The following is a 24,405-nucleotide window of genomic DNA, read 5'->3' as shown; positions in this document are numbered from 1 at the left end:
AAATGGTTTGTAAGGGCAGCTAGCCTATTATTACCTGGGAACCTATGAAATGTGATTTTTTTTAGGTAAGAATGAAGCACTTAGAGAGATCCTGGAGTGTCATTTTAGTAAAATGTAATGCAGAGAACTATTTTATGAATACAATTTTACATTTTCCAAGTGATAACCTCATTAAATATGAATACTGCTAACAGATATGCTGCAACTGAGGAAGTATCAGGTGATTGATGATGCTGCAGAGAAAGCCAAAATGCAGTCAGATTCTATAAAACATAAAAAAAATATGTTATTCCATAGTAAAAACATGGTATACAATTATAAAGTAAATACTAAAACCACATCTGTAGTAGACTTGGCATAACATTATGCATATGTGTTAAAGTATGGTTGCAAAATTTAAAAAAAATCTAACTTTCAAAACAAAAATACTAAACAAACATGAAAAGATGAGCAAACAATAGAAAGTAACAATGAATTACCAATGTTTTCAGAAAGTTCTAAAGGTGAATCATTTGTGTTTACATTTATTTCAAATGATAAAGAGTGGACTAAAATGTTTGCAGCACACTACGATGAAGCATAAAGCATACCCAGGTGAAAGTTAGGTGCAATGTAATGCAATGTATTCCTGGTGGAAATGTGGCTGCCAGCCTAAGTTGCCACTGGAGTTTCTATTTTAAGTATCAAGGCTGCCAAAATATAAAACATTGAAAGTAGTATTAGTTCCCACTGTTTAATGAGTTTTTCAGTTTTTAAAGAACAAGGAACTATAATTTATTATTTTATGCTGTAATTTTACTTTGTTATAATATACTTTTAGTGCACAGATATATTCTTATTGCACAGATATTTCCTCGGCATCACTAGGTTTAATTTATCAACATTGTTGAATGATATTGATTAATGATTTTAAATTCAAACAATGTAAGGGTGTGTTGTGTGTATATATATATATATATATATATATTTATATATATATATATATATATATATATATATATATATATATATATAAAATGAAAACATCTTGATGCTTTGTTACTCTGTTTTTACTCTGATGAAGTCCCCATTCGTTGAGACAAAAGCACTCAGTTTGTTCTATTTAAAGTGGATTTTTAAACTTGAAAGACCCTCATTTGTGTGTGTTCCTATTTTGCTGGATTTTAGTTGCTTTGGTATGCATTTCACCTTTTTTACTGTTTAAAGGGACAATCCCAGCATTTAAAATTGGGGTCCACACTACACCTGACCAAAGTCATGCCCCCTTTCCATGTCACTCACATTCCTACCCACAGTGTTCTTTTTCTTTTCAGATTCCTCTATATATTCAATACCAATCTTATTTTGACTCCCACTGTCAACTATGGTTTGTTTTACAGTCCTATCGCAGAATATTCAGATTTTTTGTCTCATATTTTTCATCCATTTTTTATAAATTTCAGTTTTTTTGCCAAATTAGTGGTAAACTAATGCAAATATTATAAGTTTGTAAGATCAATATTTAAAAAAATGTCCAGATTTCTTGCTCTAGGAGGCTGAGAGGTACAGTAAGTTTCCTTCCCTGCTTTGCAACTACTCCATACAATAATAATTTTGATTTTAGAGTGATTGCTCATTGTGGTTCATTTCTACAGTAACCGCAATGAATGACTGTTGTAAAAAGAACTTTTACTGTGTGGAACAGTTGTTCTCCTGTTATTTTAGGCATTGTTTGAATTTCTTTCTCTAAGAGGCTGAAGGGTATAGTAAGGTTCCTCCCTTGTTTTGCAACTGCTCCATAAATTAATAGTTTAGTTTTTAGAGTGATTGTTCATTGTGGTTGGTTTTTATAGTAACCACAATCAACAATCATTGTAAACAGAAAACTTTTATTGTCTAGAGCAATTGTCCCCCCCCCTTTATTTTAGACATTGTCCAGATTTCATGCGCTAAGAGGTGAAGAGGTGCAGTAAGGTACCTTCCCTGCTTTGCAACTACTCTGTACATTAATAGTTTAGTTTTTAGAGTGATTATTCACTGTGGTTCATTTCTACAATAACCACAATGAATGATCATTGTAAAAAGAACATTTTTACTGTCTGAAGCAATTGGTAATCACTTACCAGTAGGCTCTGTTCAGATTTCTTGCTCTAAGAGGATAACAGGTAAGGCATGGAGTACATCCTAACTGTACATGATTTTCACAAAATGTCTGGAGTTTTCCTTCATATGTTGGCTTCATTTATCATAAAGTTGTGATTTTTTAGCAAATTAGTGGCAAATCAGTACACACTGAACTTAGAAAGCAATGGCAGACATTTGGGTTTCATTCTTCATACCCTCAGGAAATGTGTGCCAGTGCCAAACCTTTTATTCAATCAAAGTTCTAAATTTGTATGAGCAATATTTTTATATTTATCCCTCTTTTGGGGCCTTGGTTCATAAGTTCATAGGTAGGTACTAGGCTATCAGCCCAAGGGCCTAAGTAACCCTAGCCAACAAGGTTCCCTGGTTTACGCCACCCAAGAAAGTTATTTTCCTGTGCCCCTGTCGAACAGAGCCACAGAAGTGATCCCCGGGGTGTATTTCCTATTTCCCATCCACTTATCAAGATTTTTCATGAAGAGTGCTAATGAGGAATTTAGCTTGACATAGATGGGTAGCTTGTTCCAGAGTATAGGAAGTCTCTGGGACAGGAATCTATCCCTCCAGCATGTCCTGTTTATTATGGTGACAAGGTTTAGGTCCCTAGAGCGTGTAGCTGGGAGGGACTGGGATTTCTTTAGATGTAGCATGTGCAACAGCTCTGGGTTTGACAAAGCTTTATATGCTAGGCAGAGATCACCTCGGAGTAGGCAATATGCTATGGAGTAAAGCTGGTCCCACTTTTATTTATGGTATTTTTTTTTTTTTGCCACATACCTTTATGGAGTTATCTCTTGTGACATAGGGAAATTTGTATTCATATAAAAGTAAATGAACTGTTTTAAAATAACAAACATTATAATTCACATGTATTGCTATATATCTTATGGCCTTAACATAATCTGTTTTCTAAGCAATGAAAGTTTCTGTTGCTTTTGCTGAAGAATGTTGTTGCTTGGTATGTCTGTGCCACTGTTAACAAGTAAGTTTATTTTTTGGTGCATTTGAGTTAACAGAATCAAAATTAACTTGATGGATAATATAAAGAAAGCTGTAAAGTCATAAAAGCTGTGCTTGTCAAATAATTCCTGTTGTGTTAACAAAAGTGATTATTTGTGGCACAATTACTAATAGATATCTAGGTTATGCATATATTACAATTTGTAGTATGCAGTTCATTTATCTTTCTGATTTAGAAAGCTAGAAGACAACACACGTTTCACAAGACAAAGGATCCAGTTTACACCTTATGTCCCCATTAGTTCAACAGATTTAGGAATGACTGAGATGTATGGATTAATTTTACAGTCTAATACTGACCAATTCACTTGAAGAGTGGACAGAATCTATAACAGCTAAGTCTAAAAGAATATTCTAAAAATTCTTTAAACATTTTAACAGCAGATTGTAGATGTTGGTATAAGAAAGCTGTTAACTTTTTATGTGTATTTTACATTGCAGGTCTATAATTTGCATTGCCACTAACAGATAATGAACTGTGTTGCTGAAAATCAGAACAATGTGTGTCTCATGTACATGAGTGCAATTAACATTGCAATAGTATGACTGCTTCTTTGGCTCTGTATTATGAGCAGGGCAGTTTATATATTTGTCAGTAAACGAAATGACTTTAGATAAGTTATTGACATTGTTTTGTAAATTATCTTTTACCCACAACCAAACATGTAAATGTGGTGAACCACAAAGTTGAATTAGAAACCTGTAAGTCTAGTCAATTATGAACCAAGAGGGCTAAGTGACGTAAGTGATGTAACCAAATGAGTGACAGAATTATTTAACCTGACACTGGAAGTGTTCAGCTCAAATGCTGGGATCTGACTTTATCAGCCTTAATTTCTTATGCCACACAATCTTTGAATGCTTTCTTTACTGACTGTCTTGCTAGGATTGATATTTTGCAGACAGTTTAAGTACTGACCCAGTCTTTCTGTGATAGATAAGACAAGGACAAAATGCAGCATGCATGGTTGTCAGATCACAGGAAATCTATTAGTTATTTTTTCTCAATATGGTGGTGATCACATGATGTTATTAAAATGCAGTTTTCTTCATTATATTCTAGTAGTTGTAAACTGTTTCTTAGTGGCTGGTATGGTCCAGTTTTGTACTGCTTTAATTTTCTTGGCTTGTGGTTTCGCCTTCAGTAGATTTGTCTCATAGCCCAAACAGCCATCTTCTGCCATGCTAACTTGCATACTTATACAGAGAAGCTAAAACAATTTGTACTTTAAGAAGATGGCTTTCCCAATCTTCACAAAATATTAGTATATCTTCAATTTAGGCTGCTGCATATCTTGTATAGGGTCCAGGAATTTTGTCTATCAGCCCCTGAAATGTTGCAGGTTTTCTGTGTAGAACAAAAGGTAGGACTCTGCAATGGAAGAATGCCGTTTTTGTGTTTAGTTTTTGGGTATAGCACAACTTGGCAATAGCCCTTAGATGCAAAGTGGAAAGAAACCCAGCGTTGTCCAATTTTTTAATCAGTTCATCAAGCATAGGATATATATAAATTTAGATATGCAATTTAATTTTCTGAAGTTTGTGCAATACTATGTGGACACATCAAGCTTGGTGACTAGTACAGTAGGGGTATTCTACTCACTTTGTGATTCTATGACCCCATATTTGATCATTTTATGTACTACTTTCTTGACTTCTTGGTGTTTGTGTTCTGGTATTTGGTACAATTTCAAAATGAATTCCTCACCAATTACTGCATCAATGTTATGCTGAATTAAACTGGTTCTGTTAAGAAACTAATATATCTTTATTCCTAAGGAAAATGTCCTTTTCTTAATATTTCTGAAGCTTCGGTATTGTCTTATCTGATGCTGTAGGGGCCTTAACTTCCTTTGAAAAAAATACCTGGTGTAGGCACTTCAGTCACTCTGTGTAAGACATTAGAACATTTATGCCCTATAATTGTTCTAGTATCCATTTTTCTGCTTTTTCAAACTATAATTGACTTTACTTACTTTTTTTACAATGTCTGCATAGTCTTGCTACTTTACACGGAACTTGTTTTCTGCGGTGGGCACAAATACAACTACTTTTTCTCATGTTTTGAATCCCCTGAGACAAGCATGTTTGTTATATGCTGTCTGTTGTGATTGTTGCACTGCTTCCATGTGGTCTTTTACTACAGGCATCATAGTTGCTAAACTGTCCTGTAGGTCTATAAATTGCTCTGAAACACTTTTGTAGTGGGTGTTTTCCCCTTCAGTCATTTGTTTTTTTTTGCTATTATCTAGCAATCTTTCTGGGTGATATAAAGCAGTTGGTCCCAAATTATCCTGTCCATCTCTAAAGCCTTCTATATCACAGACTAATGTGTTATTAAAGTGCTCAACTACCCCATCTGTCTGGGACGTTGTACAGATCTATTAAGGTGTTTTATGACAAACGTTCATGCATTATTCTGAACATGGGTGGGGTGCCTTCATTAGTAGAATTCAATGTTAAATTCCTACTCTAGAAAAGAACAGAACTGGTTCCTTTACTATGAACTTTACATTAACTATTAGACATTGGCAGTGCTGCATGGGGGCACATGCCCACCCCCATCCAAAGTGCTCATCTGCTCGAGGCACAAGATCAACTGTCTCACATTCATATAGCACATTTAGAGCATACTAGTCCTTTAACATGTGCCTTTCACTATCTCACATTTGCATAGTGCATTTAGAGCATGCTAATCTTTTAACATGTGGCTTTCACTGTCTCACATTCGCATAGTGCATTTAGAGCATGGTAGTCTTTTAACATGTGGCTTTCACTGTCTCACATTCACATATCACATTGAGAGCATGTTCGTCTTTTAACATGTGGCTTTCACTGTCTCACATTCACATAGCACATTGAGGGCATACTAGTCTTTTAACCTGTGGCTCTCACTCTCTCACATCCGCATAGCGCATTTAGAGCATGCTAGTCTTTTAACATGTGGCTTTCACTGTCTCACATTCGCATAGTGCATTTAGAGCATGGTAGTCTTTTAACATGTGGCTTTCACTGTCTCACATTCGCATAGCACATTTAGAGCATGGTAGTCTTTTAACATGTGGCTTTCACTGTCTCACATTCACATATCACATTGAGAGCATGTTCGTCTTTTAACATGTGGCTTTCACTGTCTTACATTCACATAGCACATTGAGGGCATACTAGTCTTTTAACATGTGGCTGTCACTCTCTCACATCCGCATAGCGCATTTAGAGCATGCTAGTCTTTTAACATGTGGCTGTCACTGTCTCGCATTCGTATAGTGCATTTAGAGCATGCTAGTCTTTTAACATGTGGCTGTTACTGTCTCGCATTCGTATAGTGCATTTAGAGCATGGTAGTCTTTTAACATATGGCTTTCACTGTCTCACATTCACATATCACATTGAGAGCATGTTCGTCTTTTAACATGTGGCTTTCACTGTCTCACATTCACATAGCACATTGACGGCATACTAGTCTTTTAACATGTGGCTCTCACTCTCTCACATTCGCATAGCGCATTTAGAGCATGCTAGTCTTTTAACATGTGGCTTTCACTGTCTCACATTCACATAGTGCATTTAGAGCATGCTAGTCTTTTAACATGTGGCTTTCACTGTCTCACATTCACATAGCACATTTAGAGCATGGTAGTCTTTTAACAAGTGGCTTTCACTGTCTCACATTCACATAGCACATTTAGAGAAGAGGAGGGAGAAGACATGCCTAAAGGCAGGAAGAGAGGAGAAAAGTTAGGAGTGTAGTAGTGAGGATAGGAACTTTGAATGTCAGCAGTATGACTGGTATAGGGAGAGAGCTAGCTGATATGATGGAGAGAAGGAAGGTTGATATATTGTGCGTGCAAGAGACCAAATGGAAGGGAAGTAAGGCCAGGTGTATAGGAGGTGGGTTTAAATTGTTCTATTATGGTGTGGATGGCAGGAGAAATGGGGTAGGGGTTACCCTAAAGGAACAGTATGCCAAGAGTGTTTTGGAGGTGAAGAGAGTGTCTGATAGAGTGATATTTATGAAGCTTGAAATTGATGGTGTAATGATGAAGGTTGTTAGTGCATATGCTCCACAAGTTGGGTGTGCGATGGATGAGAAAGAAAAATTTTGGAGTGAGTTGGATCAAGTGGTGGTGAGTGTACCCAAGGGTGAGAGACTAGTGATTGGTGCGGACTTCAGTGGGCATGTTGGTGAAGTGAACAGAGGGGATGAAGAAGTGATGGGTAGGTATGGTGTTAAGGAGAGGAATGCAGAAGGTCAGATGATTGTGGATTTTGCGAAAAGGATGGATATGGCTGTGGTGTATACATATTTTAAGAAGAGCAAGGAGCATAGGGTGACGTACAAGAATGGAGGAAGATGCATGCAGATGTATTATATACTATATAGGAGGGCCAGTTTGAAGGAGATTGGAGACTGTAAAGTGGTGACAAGGGAAAGTATAGTTAAGCAGCATAGAATGGTGGTCTGTAGGATGACACTGGTTATCAAGAAGAGGAGGAGTGTGAAAACAGTGCCAAGGATTAAATGGTGGAAGTTAAAAAAGGGTGATTGTGAGGTGGAGTTCAGGGAAGAGTTAAGACAGGCACTGGGAGGCAGTGAAGAGTTACAGAATAGCTCGGTAACTACAGCAGAGCTAGTAAGGGAGACTGCTAGAAAGGAGCTTGGTGTGACATCTGGACAGAGGAAGGAGGACAAGGAGACCTGGTGGTGGAATGAGGAAGTACAGGAGAGTATACAGAGGAAGAGGCTGGTGAAGAAGAAGTGGGATTGTCAAAGAGATGAAGAAAGTAGACATGAGTATAAGGAGATGAGGTGCATGGCAAAGATAGAGGTGGTGAAGGCTAAGGATAAGGCATATGGAGAGTTGTATGAGAGATTGGACACTAAAGAGGGAGAAAAGGACTTGTACCGATTGGCTAGACAAAGGGACAGAGCTGGGAAAGATGTGCAGCAGGTAAGGGTGATAAAGGACAGTGAGGGAAACATACTCACAAGTGAGGAGAGTGTGTTGAGTAGATGGAAAGAGTACTTTGAAGGGCTGATGAATGAAGAGAATGAGAGAGAAGGTTGGATGATGTGGGGATAGTGAATCAGGAAGTGAAACAGATTAGCAAGGAGCACGTAAGGACAGCTATGAAGAGGATGAAGAATGGAAAGGCTGTTGGCCCAGATGACATACCAGTGGAAGCATGGAGGTGCTTAGGAGAAATGGCAGTGGAATTTTTAACCAGATTGTTTAATGAAATTTTGGAAAGTCAGAGGAAGCCTGAGGAGTGGAGAAAAAGTGTTTTGGTACCTATCTTTAAGAATAAGGGTGATGTGCAGAGCTGCAGTAACTACAGAGGGATAAAATTGATCATTCACAGCTTGAAGTTATGGGAAAGAGTAGTGGAAGCTAGGTTAAGAAGGGAGGTGATGATTAGTGATCAGCAGTATGGTTTCATGCCAGGAAAGAGCACTACAGATGCAATGTTTGCTCTGAGAGTGTTGTTGGAGAAATACAGAGAAGGTCAGAAGGAGTTGCATTGTGTCTTTGTGGATTTAGAGAAAGCATATGACAGGGTGCCTAGAGAGGAGTTGTGGTATTGTATGAGGAAGTTAGGAGTGGCAGAGAAATATGTAAGAGTGGTACAGGATATGTACGAGGGTAGTGTGACAGTTGTGAAGTCAGCAGTGGGAGTGACAGATGCGTTTAAGGTGAAAGTGGGAGTACATGAAGGATCAGCTCTGAGTGATGGACAGGTTGACAGACAAGATAAGACAGGAGGCCCCATGGAATATAATGTTTGCAGATGACATTGTGATCTGTAGTGAGAATAGGGAACAGGTGGAGGAGACCCTGGAGAGGTGGAGATATGCTTTAGAGAGGAGAGGAATGAAGGTCAGCAGGGCTAAAACAGAATATATGTGTGTAAATGAGGGGGAGGGTAGAGGAATGGTGAGGATGCAGGGAGTAGAGTTGGTAAAGGTGGATGAGTTTAAGTACTTGGGATCAACAGTTCAGAGTAATGGTGAGTGTGGAGGAGAGGTGAAGAAGAGAATACAGGCAGGGTAGAATGGGTGGAGAAGAGTGTCAGGAGTGATTTGTGACAGACGAGTACCAGTAAGAGTGAAAGAGAAGGTCTACAAGAGGGTAGTGAGACCAGCTATATTATATGGGTTGGAGATAGTGGTATTGATAAAAAGGCAGGAGTCAGAGCTGGATGTGGCAGAGTTAAAGATGTTAATATTTGCACTGGGTGTGACTAGGATGGACAGGATTAGGAATCAGTATATTAGAAGGTCAGCTCAGGTTGGACAGTTTGGAGACAAAGCAAGAGAGGCGAGATTGCATTGGTTTGGGCATGTGCTGAGGAGGGATGCTAGGTATATTGGGAAAAGGATGCTAATGATGGTGCTGCCAGGTAAGAGGAAAAGAGGAAGGCCAAAGATAAGGTTTATGGATGTGGTGAGAGAGGACATGCAGGTGATTGGTGTGAAAGAGCATGATGCAGAGGACAGGAAGAAATGGAAACAGATGATCTGCTGTGGCGACCCCTAATGGGAACAGCCGAAAGAAGAAGAAGAGTCTTTTAACATGTGGCTTTCACTGTTTCACATTCGCATAGCACATTTAGAGCATGGTAGTCTTTTAACATGTGGCTTTCACTGTCTCACATTCACATAGCACATTTAGAGCATGTTGCTCTATTAATATGTGGCTTTCACTGTCTCACATTCACATAGCGCATTTAGAGCATGTTGCTCTATTAATATGTGGCTTTCACTGTCTCACATTCACATAGCACATTTAGAGCATGCTAGTCTTTTAACATGTGGCTTTCACTGTTTCACATTCGCATAGCACATTTAGAGCATGGTAGTCTTTTAACATGTGGCTTTCACTGTCTCACATTCACATAGCACATTTAGAGCATGTTGCTCTATTAATATGTGGCTTTCACTGTCTCACATTCACATAGCACATTTAGAGCATGCTAGTCTTTTAACATGTGGCTTTCTGAATGTTTAGAACTAAAGGACAGCTTTCCCACTTGGCTGACTATCTCAGGTTCACGTAACAAGCAAGCAAGTGTGAAGCATGGTATTCTTTTAGACATGGATTTCTATGATTTCTGAACTTGAAGGATGGCTTTCCCAATCAGCCGATTGTCACACATTCTTGTAGCAAGCGAATGTGGCATGCGGTATTCTTTTAACATGTAGACCTCTATGGTTTTCTGAACTTGAGGACCTGAACTTTTAGAACTGAAGAATACTGTTCCTGCTCAGTGACTGTCATTGGCTTACTTCTAGTATCACTGGTTTAGATTCTGATTTCCATTTTTTAGCAATTGCTTTTCTGGCAGCCACCATAACTAGACACAGCAAGGCCTTACCATGTATTGTCAATTCAGATTCTGTATCATAGCTCAGAAAATCTCTCTCATCACACCAATCTGCCCACCCAGCATCTCAGACACTGCATCCTGCAGGGAATCCTTAAAGTCCACCAACTCATACACTCCCAGAAAATATGTTCCCAATTACCTCTTTCTTCGCCATTATACCTCCAACATTTGCTGTCTAACTGAGGAAAAATTCTCTGGAGTCTAATTGGGGTATAAAAATATCTATGTAAACATTTCCGAGCAAAAATTCTAAATCTTCTAGATTTTGTTGGATATTTGGGAGATGTACATATATCCTCCCATTGTTTCTTTGTAAACTGCTTATCCAATCTCTCTTTCCAATCCTTTCTAACCTCCTCTGATTGATTCTTATAGTTATTATGCAATATTTTATATGCTGTACTAATTATTCATCCTGGGGCTTGATGTACTACACATGTGTATGGGATTTACATTCCCATGTTTAAGTAGTACATTAATGCTGTGTAAAGGAAGCAATGGAGAAAGGAAGATCTCCGTTGCTGTGTTTTTTTTTTAATAAAGGTTGAAATTCTGACACTTAAGAGGTACAAAAGAGATAGGATGGAGAAATATAATGAAAATCAGGTACACTTCTTCAGTTTTGAATAATGTAACGGATTTTCCCAGTATTTTCTTTGTACTTTCTCTCTTGTACCTCTGGATAGTCCAGATTTCTAATTTTTCTATTTATTTTCTTTTAATGTTGAAGAAAACTTAAAAGGTTATAGCATATAGTAATGGAAAAAAGTCTGGACGACCGGACTTTTTTCTATTGGTATATGCTCATTTTTGAATATTGCACAGGGTCTTTATGGTTCTAAATGAAAGCTAAAAATGTATCTTATTTATTGCAGAATTATTTGGAAGACAGAAGTAATCTGATTATTTTTTCTTCTGTTATTCTGACATTGTTATACAATACCTCAAGAATAACATGATAAATATGAACATTTCATCTGTGGGTTCTTGGATCCATATCCTGGAAGGGTTTGGGTACAAGTAAAATCTAGCACTACCAGGTTATACCTCATACCATGCTTTTCGGCCCCAAAACTCGGACCGAACCACAAAAGGAGGGGGAGTATCCATATTCATCAAAGATACTCACACCTCCAGGTTAGTGGCACTACATGAAGCAGCAGAGACCATCCATGTGCAACTAACAGTGGGCAAAACTGCCTTTCAGTTTATAGCCTTCTACAGACCACCCTCACAAACTCAGGAACCTCACTCGGTCTTCCTGAAAACACTGGTGAATATGAAGGTCTCTCCAAACACCATTATACTTGGTGATTTCAACTACCCAAACATAGACTGGGAGCATTACTCAAGCCCCAATGCCCTAGCCCAAAGGTTCCTTGAATTTATAAACTCAAATGCTATGGAACAACTAGTCACCACTCCCACAAGAGGGGAAAACATACTGGACCTCATCATCACCAACATGGGGACTCAATGCTCCACACCAGAAGTATACCTCTCATTGGTAAGATCGGACCATAAATTAATCTCACTGGACATCCACATCCCATCCCCACCCCCAGCCCAGAAAACTACAGTGAAAAATTTCTCAAAAGCTAATTTTACACTTCTCAAAACCAAGGTGACATCCTTCAAAGCCCCCGGGCCAGCGGAAACTACAGCCTAATCTGCAGAAACCTTTATAAATCCATTCTATGGACACCTTCAGGAATGCATGGATCATGCAATCTCAAATAAAATCAAGACCCAGTCCTCCAAAGGCAGGCGTCCAATCTGGTGGACCCCAGCCATAAATAAGCTTTACAACAAAAGGAGGAAGCTACTACATGATAGAGCAAAATCCCTAAAAGGGAAGGCAGCTCTGATCAGTACTAGCAAAAAACTACTGTCCCTCATAAAATCATCCAAGGCCAGCTTAGAGAGAAAAATTGCACAGGACACCAAAGATAATCACAAGGCCTTCTTTAGTTATGTTAGAAACCTGGGTGGCAACTCCCAGATATGTTCAGAGTTAATCCAAAATGACAAAAAATACACTGAACCCACAGACATAGCCAACATCCTGGCAGACAGGTTCAGTGCAAACTTCTCCCCCACATCCCCCCCTAAAGATCAAATATCTAGCCCAGCAGAGAGTCGCCTCACTGACATCTCAGATGCTCAGGTAAGAGCTGCCCTCTCCAAGGCAAATAACACAGCATCAATGGGGCCGGACGGTGTCCCAGGCTGCGTCCTACACGAGCTCCAAGAAGAGCTAAAACCACATATAAAGTTACTGTTCAACCTTAGCCTTAGTACAGGATATGTACCCAAGGAATGGCGTACAGCTACAGTGGTCCTGCTCCACAAAGGCGGTGTCTCAACAGACCATGGAAACTACCGCCCCATAAGTTTGACTAGCCTGGTCTGCAAAGCTATGGAGTGGATCATCATGGAGCTCATAAACAAAGACACTGGAGACCTGCAGACGCTGGATCCTACCCAGTTTGGCTTTGTTAAGTGCAGATCCTGCCTCCTGAACCTGGTTGACTTCTTTGAAACAGTCACCAAGGCCATAGATGAAGAGAAGGTAGTACATACAGCCTACCTGGACCTCGCAAAAGCCTTCGACACAATACCCCACTCGGGCATCATAAATAAGCTCTCCAGCTTAAACTTCAACCCCTATATCATAAGATGGGTAGCAAACTGGCTCAAGGATAGAACCCACATGGTCAGAATTACGGGAGCCATGTCAGACTCTAAACCAGTTACTAGTGGCATCCCACAAGGCTCAGTCCTGGGACCTCTGTTGTTCGGTATATATTTCTCTGAGGTACAGGCTAACATGGGAGGACTATGGCTGACCAAGTTCGCAGACGACTGCAAACTGGGTGCCATAATCGACTCACCAACTGACACAGACATCCTACAAAAGGGCCTCACAGAGACAAATAACTGGTGCCAGAGCCATGGCCTGAAGCTGAATGCCAAAAAGTGCATAGTCATCCTCTTTGGGAAAAACAAAGTGCCCACAAATTACCACATAGGTGGTAATCCATTAAGCATGGAAGAAGTAATTAGGGACTTGGGGACCCAAGTGGATAGCAATCTTTCCTTTGACAATCATGTCGCCAAAGTGGTCAGAAAGACCTTCTATATAACCCACCTTATCACGAAAGGGTTTACATCTAGATCAAGAGAGGTCATTGTGCCCCTCTACTCATCACTCATCAGGCCCATAATAGAATATAATGCCCCATTTGGGATGTACCTAACCCGACACCTGCAGCAACTGGAAAGACCCCAAAAGTACCTCACCGAGAGGATCAAGGGACTCAAACAAATGACCTATGCTGCCCATTTAAAGAAACTCCAGCTATACTCAGTTGCATACCGCCTACTCAGAGGTGACTTGTGCCTGATGTATAAAGCCATGTCAAACCCAGATTTAATGGACATGCTCTACCTCAGAAAATCCAAATCCCTTAGAGCTACGCGCTCGAGAGACTTAAACCTCAGCACAGAAATTAATAGAACATGCTGGAGGGACAGATTTATAACTCAGAGGCTCCCATCACTCTAGAATAGAATCCCAGTCCATGTCAGACAGAGCCCCTCACTGCTTCTTTTCAAAAGGAATCTTTCCGAGTGGATGGGTGATCGTAAGTTTACCCCGGGGATTACCTCTGCGTCACTGCTAGACAGGTACAGTAAACTAACCTTAAAAGGGTATAGTAAACTCGTTTAAAAGGGTGGCAAAAGCCAAACACACTCTGGCTAGGCTTGTAAATGCCCCAGGGCAGATAGCCTAGTATCAACCTATGAACCTATGAACCTATCTCACATAAAGTTGTTACATGTAACATGGTACGGTTTTTATTCATGTTAAAAATCACACACAGTTTCATCTGAAAGAAAACAAACAAAACAAAAATAGAGTTATAGACAGTGATTTTGTTAGATTAGACAAAAGACAAGTAACTTTTGCAAAATGTTTAAATCCTTATATCTAATTTTATAGGTGGATAGGTTGTTTTGTCATTTGACTTGCCCGGGAGGTAGTTTTGCTTCTTTTAGAGAAATTGCCACTTGTTTACTTTTGGACTACAATAAACCTTGCCATAATGGCTATAAGGTACTGACATATTAATACATTCTTCTTCAAGGATTACTCATTTAGTACTACTTTTTAAGCAAAAATCTAGAACTGGTAACCTGACTTTTTTCCATTTTTTTATGCTCGATTTACAATGGGCACGCTGGGTGGGCTGACCAATCAGCATGCTTATTTTTGAATGTTAATGGCCACTCATTGTATAATAAAATATTAATTATGAATGCGGTTTACAAATGCACTGTGTTGGGCTACAGCAGCTTTTTTGATACTTAGTGTAGATAAATAAGGTTATGAGCCATTAATGGCTTGCTTCCTGTAGTGCAGCATTTATTCTCTTGGCCTTCATTTGTCAGACCAAGTCTCTTCACCAGATAGTGCTTGTGTGTGTATGTGAGGGTGTGAGGCAGCATGACTGCATGTACAGAAAGTGCAATTCTCAGCTGTCCCTGATTTTTTCCTTCATATTTGTGGTCTGTTCCTCATAACATGTGGGGCTTTTTGCTAAGTGTTATGGACTCATTTGCTAAATAATGACAAAACATGTGCTTCAGACTTCATACCACAGAGAAAATGCTTGCTAATTCAGTACCTGCTGTGCTAGCAACCTCATAATTAAATAAGACTAATACTTAAAATCTATTTCTGATTTTGAATCTTTTTCTCCGATTCTTGGGCTAAGAGGTTGGGAAGGCATGGGGTTGCAATGTATTGTATTGTTTGGTTCACACCGCACTGAATGGAAATATACTTCTAGTTTGTTATTTATATATTTGTTCGTTCATTTGATTCAAGCAAACATCTGATGTATATTGTTGTGTCTTTCGGCTTTTCCCGGTTAGGGGTCGCCACAGCGGAACTCCGGTCCGCTAATGATTGGCAGTAGATTTTTACATGCCGAGTTGCCAGCCCTGATGCACAACCTTCAATGAAGGTATGCCCATTCATGCATGTCTCCACAGAGAAGACGCTCTAGCTGAGAATCGAACAGGACGTCTTACTGTGAGGCGACAATGCTACCGCAGCACCACCATATAAAGGACTGCAACTAGTGTTGACATCTATGCATGTTTAGCATCATGTTTGTGTGTGTGTGTGTGTGTGTGTGTGTGTGTGTGTGTGTGTGTGTGTGTGTGTGTGTTGTGCAAATATGTGGTTCCTGCATCCCTAAGTAGTTATAGTGTAAAGGAAGGAATCCATTGAGGAGCATCATCATATAGGTCCTGTTCTTTGGGTATGATCCTTGATTTTTATTACTTGTTGAATCTTGACAATATGTGTTTATTAGGATCCCTATCAGATTATTGAAGTTTCAACATTTTGAAAGTCATATGGTCAGTACCATAGGATCAAAGTTTTGAAACTTCAAATGTTTTGAATGGAGATTGTGGTACAGCACAGAACGGGAAATTTACCTTTTTCTGCAATGTTGTGCAATCTCAGAATTGCAGGGGGTGTGGGGGTCCAGGGGGCTTGCCCTCCTGCAAAAACATTAAAAACAGTATTTTTTTTAATGTTCAAAGTTCTGAAACTTTAATCATATGGTCTCAGCCATATGAATTTCGAAGTTTTGGAACTTCAATACTCTAACATAGATCTGTTAATTATTAAGTAGTGAATAAACTTTAAAATATAAAGTCTATCAGTTTAATAATATTCTAACTATGAATGCATTTTTTATTTAGCTTTTGTTTGGTTTTTGAGGGTATGCAAGTGTGAAATGCGCAGTGTTTGGGCTACAACACTATCCTTGGGATTTATTAGCACTTGTGTATGTGCAGTACAGTGCCTGCATTATTTAAGCATGTAAGCAGCAGTGTTAATTGAATATGCATGCTGCATATCACACCTACACAGATGTAAGCACCTTTCCATGGCTAGCAGTAGCCATGGAATGTGCTTGCAAGTAGCAGCACACAAAGTAAACAAAACTGATCATATATAGCAATACTCATGTATGTGTACATGGTGTAGCCCAGATATATTTAAGGTCAAGTACAGGGAAACAATACAGAAAGAAGGGAAGTAAAATGGGAGAACTGGTACAAAATAATGTGTTATAATGATATGTGACTGTTGTAGAGGGGAAATGTCTAAAGTGTACACATATCTGACAGGCAAATGTGGCAGGAGTGTATAAGAAGCATTTCTGACATAAAACCTGCAAGACTGGTGTAATGATAATTAGTGTGAATGCCAATCCCACAGGTGTACACATAAACAATAATGGACATTCTGATGAAGGATGTGGATAGGGACATAAGTCTGCAGTGAAACAAGGTGGAGTGAAGATGCGGTATAAATAATAATTAAAAGAGTGACTTGAGATAACAGTTTACAAGAATGGAAGATACATTATGGGATGAATGCATAAAATGCAGTCATAGCATATAAGAATGTATATAGAGGGAACTGATGCAGGAAAGCTGACAGCACAAATGTATTATCCATCTAACCATGTATACACAAAAACAAAAGGACCTTATGGTTGTGATGTCAGGTTACTCAGAAATGGACATGTTTTTTCAAAGGAATGACAATGGCACCAACAGGAGGGGAGTTTATCACCTATGAGCATTTAATAGGCAGGCAAGTGTTGTATGGTTATGCAAATGTAACATGGCAATCTAATAACAAACAACACACATACATAAGTGGCCATGTCAAGACTGAGTGGATGACATGTCTGGAGTCCAGTTTAGCCATGGCTGATTTGCAAACATGTCTGACATATTAATAATGGGCATGCTCACATGCAATTACAGGAAACAGTAACAGAACAGAAATTCAAGAGCAGCAATACAATAGAAAGTGTTGCAAAAGAGGACCAGACACATTTCCTGATGGTTTTCCTACATTCCATACAGTAAGACATATTATAACAGAAACAATTGAAGTACTAAACACATGTTTGGAGGGTGACGTGCAACACAGGGCATAATTATCTTGTGAAAGGCAATACATATGAGCAAGGAGTGACCTAAGAAATATTTACATCATGTCTTTTTAGCACATGCTAAAACAGATATCAGAGAGATATATAGCACTCATGGGCAACACAGACGTGCACATATCGATCACGTAAGGAAGAACACCCCCGCAGGGCATACAGCACTATCAGACCATACAGAGTGTACTGACAGCATGCCTGGTATGAAAATGCATGAAAAAGCTGACCCTGTGAGTGGGTGCAAGCAAATATAGTCTGACAGACAGATGTTACCAGATTCAAACCACTGCCTATTATATTAGGCACTCTCCAGACCCCTGTATTAATTGCATGTGCCACATCATATAGCAATGGAAGCTGCCAGAAATAACTGAAATGAATGTGTGCATCAACACAGGAAGTATGGATATAATATGAACAATCAGATTTAATCAGAATGCTGGAAAGGAGCTACACATGTTACTGTTCGCACAACATGGAGCATTACAATATGACTGATTCTTTGACAAGGAAGCTGTTTCCATTGCAGGATCACACTGCCCCAGAAGTGAACACTGGTCTGTCTCTGTAGGAATACTATAAATGTTAACACTCAATGCACATGCTACAGGAGCACTTACAGCAAGACACACCCTAAATAAACATCCCAATGCCATGCAGCCACAACATATGATGATATATCATTGTCCAACATAAAATGGATAACTACAACTAGATATTATGGTGTTAATATAACATAAGTACATTCATACAATATTGCCATTGTCAGGAACTGAACAGCAAGTGATGTAACTTTACTAAATAATGACATCTGGATGAACTACAAGCACCACAGTGGAAGTGTTACAACTAGTATGAAAATCCAACTACGATAGATGATTACATCATCTGTATGTGTGATAATCTATGAGAGGAAAGGGATTATGGAGGTCAGACACAATGTAAATAGACGCATTATCACTGTGGTACGTGTCAGTCATGCATTATATTATAAGGCCCAACAATGCTACCAGTCGGTGAATGTGAATGAACACATGAGCATCTGACAGTGGCAATACATATTTTACAGGAGGAAGGTACCATTTTAGAAATGTCACTACAGGTGTGACATATGTGGTTATGTGAAGGCATTACATCATGTTCTTTCTGCAAGAGATGTATGTGCTTGTAATTGCTGCAGTATGTCAACAACAAACAGCATGTTGTCTCATTTCCCCATGCCAGAGGATAACACTTCCTACATATGTTATATAAATAACGTGAAAGCAAATGTCATCATTTCTCTGAATAAAAGCATTGCTATGTGAAAAAAGTGTCTTAGCTTTTAGTAAGAGGGATCAGCATCTATATGCGCACAAAGCCAACGTGTTTTACAACAGGTTAGTGACATGTACAGTCACAATAACACTGACACAATGTAGTCTGAGCAGTAATGGATAGATTTCAAATAACTACCAATCAGTACAAGCTAAACATTATTGCCTGAATAGCAAGTGTCACATGATCATGATGAGGTACAACTGAGACAGTACATAGTTAAATGGATGACATCGCCACTGTTTATTGGCTGGATGTTTATGCTAAAAAGTATTTAAAGTGGACAATGGCACCACTGTACAGCTACACATCATATATGTCTTTGCAGAACAGTATACACAGTAGGAGGGTGAAAGACATGCCCACAGGAGGACTTCACCACCCTGCATATGTAGTTATACAATGTATAAAACACACTATCGAAGTCACACAATACAGAACAATATGCACTCAAAATGCGACATACTGCAGGTATGTTAGCAGTATGTAATCATTGTAGACAAATTATTTTCCCTGGTGATGTAGGATTTGCTAGTGTCACAGAGTGCCACTGCAATTCAATCCCATAATTGGAAGGATGCATAAAGGTGGTTATGAGGTAGCCAGCAGTATACGAGAATAATAACTGTCACACTGTTGAAGCAGTGATGGAATCAAACCTGCTACCTATCCATTTACAACATCTATACAGCACATTATCAGCAGCAAGCACTAAAGGAGAATAATGATTACAATTGAAACATTTATTTATTTATTATTTATTTATTTGACATTTGTTGACCGGGTTAGTCCATCTGGGCTAAGGCCCTTTTTCAGTGGAGACCCGGGAAGAAAATCTCCATGATTACAAAAATATGCACAGTTTACAAAAAAGAGAAAAATTGTTTCTAGTACATGAAGAAGAGTATTTAACAATGGACAGCAAGTATACAATAACAATAATGGTAACAGTTAACATCCATTGGAAAACTGTACAGTGAGTATGCAATTTCAAAACAGATTACAGTTAGCCTACACTGATGGCTAAATATGTTTGTTCAGGTAGGTTGACTAGGAGAGACTGAAAATGAAAGTAGAAAGAAAATAGTGGGGAGTGTGAGGGTAGCAGTAAAGAGAAGAGAGATAAGAGTGCAGGGTAAGTATGTTGAATACTACCTACTCTGAGGTGATCTCGGCCTAACATATAAAGCTATGTCAAACCCAGAGCTGTGGGACATGCTACACCTAAAGAAATCCCAATCCCTCTGAGCTACACACTCTAGGGACCTAAACCTTGTCACCACAATAAACAGGACATGCTGGAGGGATAGATTCCTGTCCCAGAGACTTCCTATACTCTGGAACAAGCTACCCATCTATGTCAAGCAAAGTTCATTAGCACTCTTCAAGAAAAATCTTGATGAGTGGATGGGAAATAGGAAATACACCCTGCGGATCACTTCTATGACTCTGCTGGACAGTGGCACAAGAAAATAACTTTCTTGGGTGGCGTAAGCTATGGAACCTTGCTGGCTATGCTTACATAGGCCCTTGGGCCGATAGCCTAGTACCTACCTATGAACCTATGAATATTCTACTGAGTAGGAAAAGTTTTTTTTGAGGGGGAGAAGGGAGGGGGTGTTAGGAAGGTAGAGTTGGGTCAGAGAGAAAGAATTGAGGGGGAGTAAGAATGGTGTAGTTGGGTCGGAGAGAAAGAAGTGGGAGATAGGTCTAGAGAGGTGGGTTAGTCGGGGGGCTGGTAACAAAGGCAAAGTTTCTTTGAGCTAAGGAGATTTTTCATGGATGTTTTGAGTAGGGGTTTGGAAGAAGTGTTTCGTATGTCAAGTGGGAGTTTATTTCAGTGTTTGGCTGGGTAATAGCTACACAGGTTCTTGCCAGTGTTGCGTCTGGATTTGGTTCTCGTCAGTAGGTGCTGGTCAGAGCTTCAGAGTGTCCTGGTTGGGGTGTATGCTGAGATGATGGGTGATAAGGCAGGGCAGAAAGTGGGCTGGTAGAGAATTGAATGGATTATCTGGAGCTGGGAGAGAGTTAGGTTGTGCGGGAGCTCTAATCATTTAAGTTTTTGTAAAGCAAGACAGTGGTAAGAGGAGCAAGGAAGTTCAGCAGCAAATTTTGCTACTTTGTTAAATGTGGAATCGAGTTTGGTCATAAGAGAGGTCTGCAGGTTGGTGAGAATCTGAGAGCCATAGAGCAGGGTTGGAAGAAGGTAGGCGTGTGATAGAGTAATTTTTGTATGAGAGGAGAGAAAGGTTTTGTTTCTGTAAAGGAGGCCTAGTTTCTGGTGGGTTTTCTTGATGGTATTTAGTATATGCAGGTCGAATTTTAGTTGGTCATCAATGATGACCCCAACTAGTTTAGTGTGATTGTCCACCATGATAGTTGTGTTGTTATGGGAGGAGATTGAGACATTTTGCTTCAACTGTGACATGGTCTTTGACAGAAAGCATCTTTGAAGGAATCTCATCAGTAGTGTATTTCCAAGGAGATGTATTTGTTAACAGTAGTTCTACAGCCAATCATCCGCAGTGATGGTGCTGCGGTAGCATTGTCGCCTCACAGTAAGACGCTGTCCAGTTCAATTCTCAGCTAGAGTGTATTCTGCGTAGAGATACGCGTGAATGGGCGTACCTTCGTTGAAGGTTGTGCATCAGGCCTGGCAAGCCGGTACGTAAAAACCAACTGCCAATCATTAGCGGACCGGAGTTCCACTGTGGCGACCCCTAACCGGGAAAAGCCGAAAGACACAAAGACAAAGACAAAGTTCTACAGCCAATCGGGGCTTGTAAAATTTGCACTGTATGTATGTATTCAACTTCATTGACAGTCACACTTGCGGATGTTAAGCACCTCTATAGTCAAACATCCTACCTATCTATGTCAGATATGCAGGCACCACAATAGACATTAGAAATTCAAATAGCTTCAGTTCACTTGCAAACCAATGACCTCATTAGTGTGTTGAACTAGGGGTGTAGCCAGATAATATAATGTTGTAACCATGAGCTTTTATTGATATCTCACAAGAAAACCTGCCATTTGAAGAAGGAAAACATTTTCTCCTCACCCACTTAATAAATGTATGCATCGCTTCCCCTATAAAAAAAATTAAATGGCTATTTTTAACTCATGACACTATTTTTTTACACATTAATGTACACATTTGTGGATATGGTATTGTATAAAGAGCAAAGTTTCCTTTACATAATGCACAGAAAATTGTAATCATTACATTTCAAATAATATGCATAGCTACACGTTTGTGTAGCAGTTAAGTTGTTGATATAAAGGGTGGGCTTAGGGGATGGTGTAGTCATCTTTGATTAAAAAATATATATATTCAGAGTATAGGTTGAATGAGCATACACTCACCTCACTGTAAACAACCTCACACACATAAAATTCCACCATCTGAGGTTTTGATCCTGCTACCTATCTAGGTTGCACAATGTAGGGAGCACTGTGCTAGTTGCAAGCACTACAGGAGGATGTCTGACTCTCCTGAAAGAAATTGTACTTTTGTCACATTTTCATCTGTGTGTTTCATGAAGGATTTTTCCATAAAAGTTGTTATAAGGGAATTATATGCACATTTAAATGCATCCCCTACAGGGGAAATGGAAACAGCAAAAAGCATTACACACACCCATACAAGTTTCCCATGATGGGTATCAAGCCTTCTTCCTAACTAGTTTACACAATCTAAACAGCACTGTATTACTTGCAAGCACCACAGAAGAAGTGTGACTTTTAGGGGATAGATCATACTTTTGTCAGGATGACTTCTCACTGTGTTTCATGTAGTATGTTTCTGTACAAGTGTTTATAAGGGAGATGTGTACACATTTAAATGTATAATGTTAAAAAGAAATGAACACAGCAACAAGCATTATACACACATGTGCACACACATACAGTTCTCCGTGATGGATATCAAACCTCTTATCCATTTAGTTTACACAGTTCTGAAAGCATTGTAATACTCAAGTGCCACAGGAGAAGTCTGTCTCTCAAGGGAGAGATTGCACTTTTATCAAGATGACCTAATTAATGTTTCAGAGAGTATTACTATAAAAAAAATATGTGTTATACACACACATGCACATGTCTTACATACTGGGTATGGAACATTCTGCCTATCTAGGTTGATAATCTAGAGAACATCCTATTAATTGCAAGCACCACAGAAGAAGTCTGAATCATAGGGGACAGACTGCAGTTTTGTCAGGTTGACCGTATCAGTGTGTTTCATAGAGGATGTTACTGAAAATAGGGATAATGGACCTGTAAAAATAGTTAAATGCATTATTGTCAGGGGAAGTTGATATACCACCAAATGATGCACACACATATACACACACACACACATACACACACACACACACACACACACATAGACACACACCTTCCATGCTGTGTATTGAACCTCCTTGTTATCTAGGCTACACAATCTAGAGAGCAGTCTAGTAGCCACAAGTGTCACAGGAGAGGACAGGCAATATCTATGTGAAATTGGATACTGAAATATTTGTAAAATCAATGATTTGAAGAGATGCTAATTTGCATTCCAGGTCCTGCAACAAATGCATATGCATGCACAGGACAATATAACATCACCATCACATGTAATGGCAAACTTTTATAATGCAGTATAGATACTGTCCTTACTATACATTGCTTTACTGTGAGGCACATTGACATGTTCCATGTAATGGGATGACATACACATTCACTACTACACACCACTGGACTATCAATCAAACATTGCAGTAACATTATGTAGGAATGATTGCACACTTGTATTGTCTCATACTTGCACTATGTGCTTTGGCAAGACAAATATGCAAGTCATACATAGGACAATACACTGCAGAATGACAGTGAGGAATTTGATGAGAATAGGTCAACCAAGCTGGTAACACAGTGCAAGTGTAAACACTGTTGAACAGCAGTGGTGGCTGGTGACTTCAAATCAAAGGGGGGCTGCAGGAGATAGCCAAATGGGTGGGGTCAATGGGAAGGGGTGCGGACAACTTGAAAGGGGAGGAGCTATGCTCAAAACCACAAAAACTAAACTTCAATTAAATATGCTGCCCTGGGTGCCAAACCCTCATTATGAGAGTCCAGTCAAGACAAATGAAGTGTAAAAGAATAAAAATATTTCAATGCATTGGCTGCTTGACAGCTTACTTAATATCTAGATGGAAACAAAAGGTTGTGAGGCATGAAAAAATAAATTACTTTTTAAATACATTACTGGAATGCCAGTCAAAATCAAGTATAAGAAAAACATGCAGCACTCAACTCAATCCACTTCTCCTTGCACTGCATTATAGTTTATATTCAGCTTTATTAAAGTACCAAGTAACATGCTGAAAGTAACAATTTCTGTGATGTCCCCACTTGTAAAAATGTTTCTTATCCAAAAAAGACCTGCTGCCTGACATCTACTTGTTTCATGGGGAAAACACGATCAAAGTAAAAAATGAAAAGCAAACAAGCTCAAGAT

Source organism: Protopterus annectens, chromosome 3.part0, assembly GCF_019279795.1.
Source record: "Protopterus annectens isolate FY-2018-M chromosome 3.part0, PAN1.0, whole genome shotgun sequence".
Classification (NCBI taxonomy): domain Eukaryota; kingdom Metazoa; phylum Chordata; order Ceratodontiformes; family Protopteridae; genus Protopterus; species Protopterus annectens.
This window is presented reverse-complemented; position numbering follows the sequence as displayed.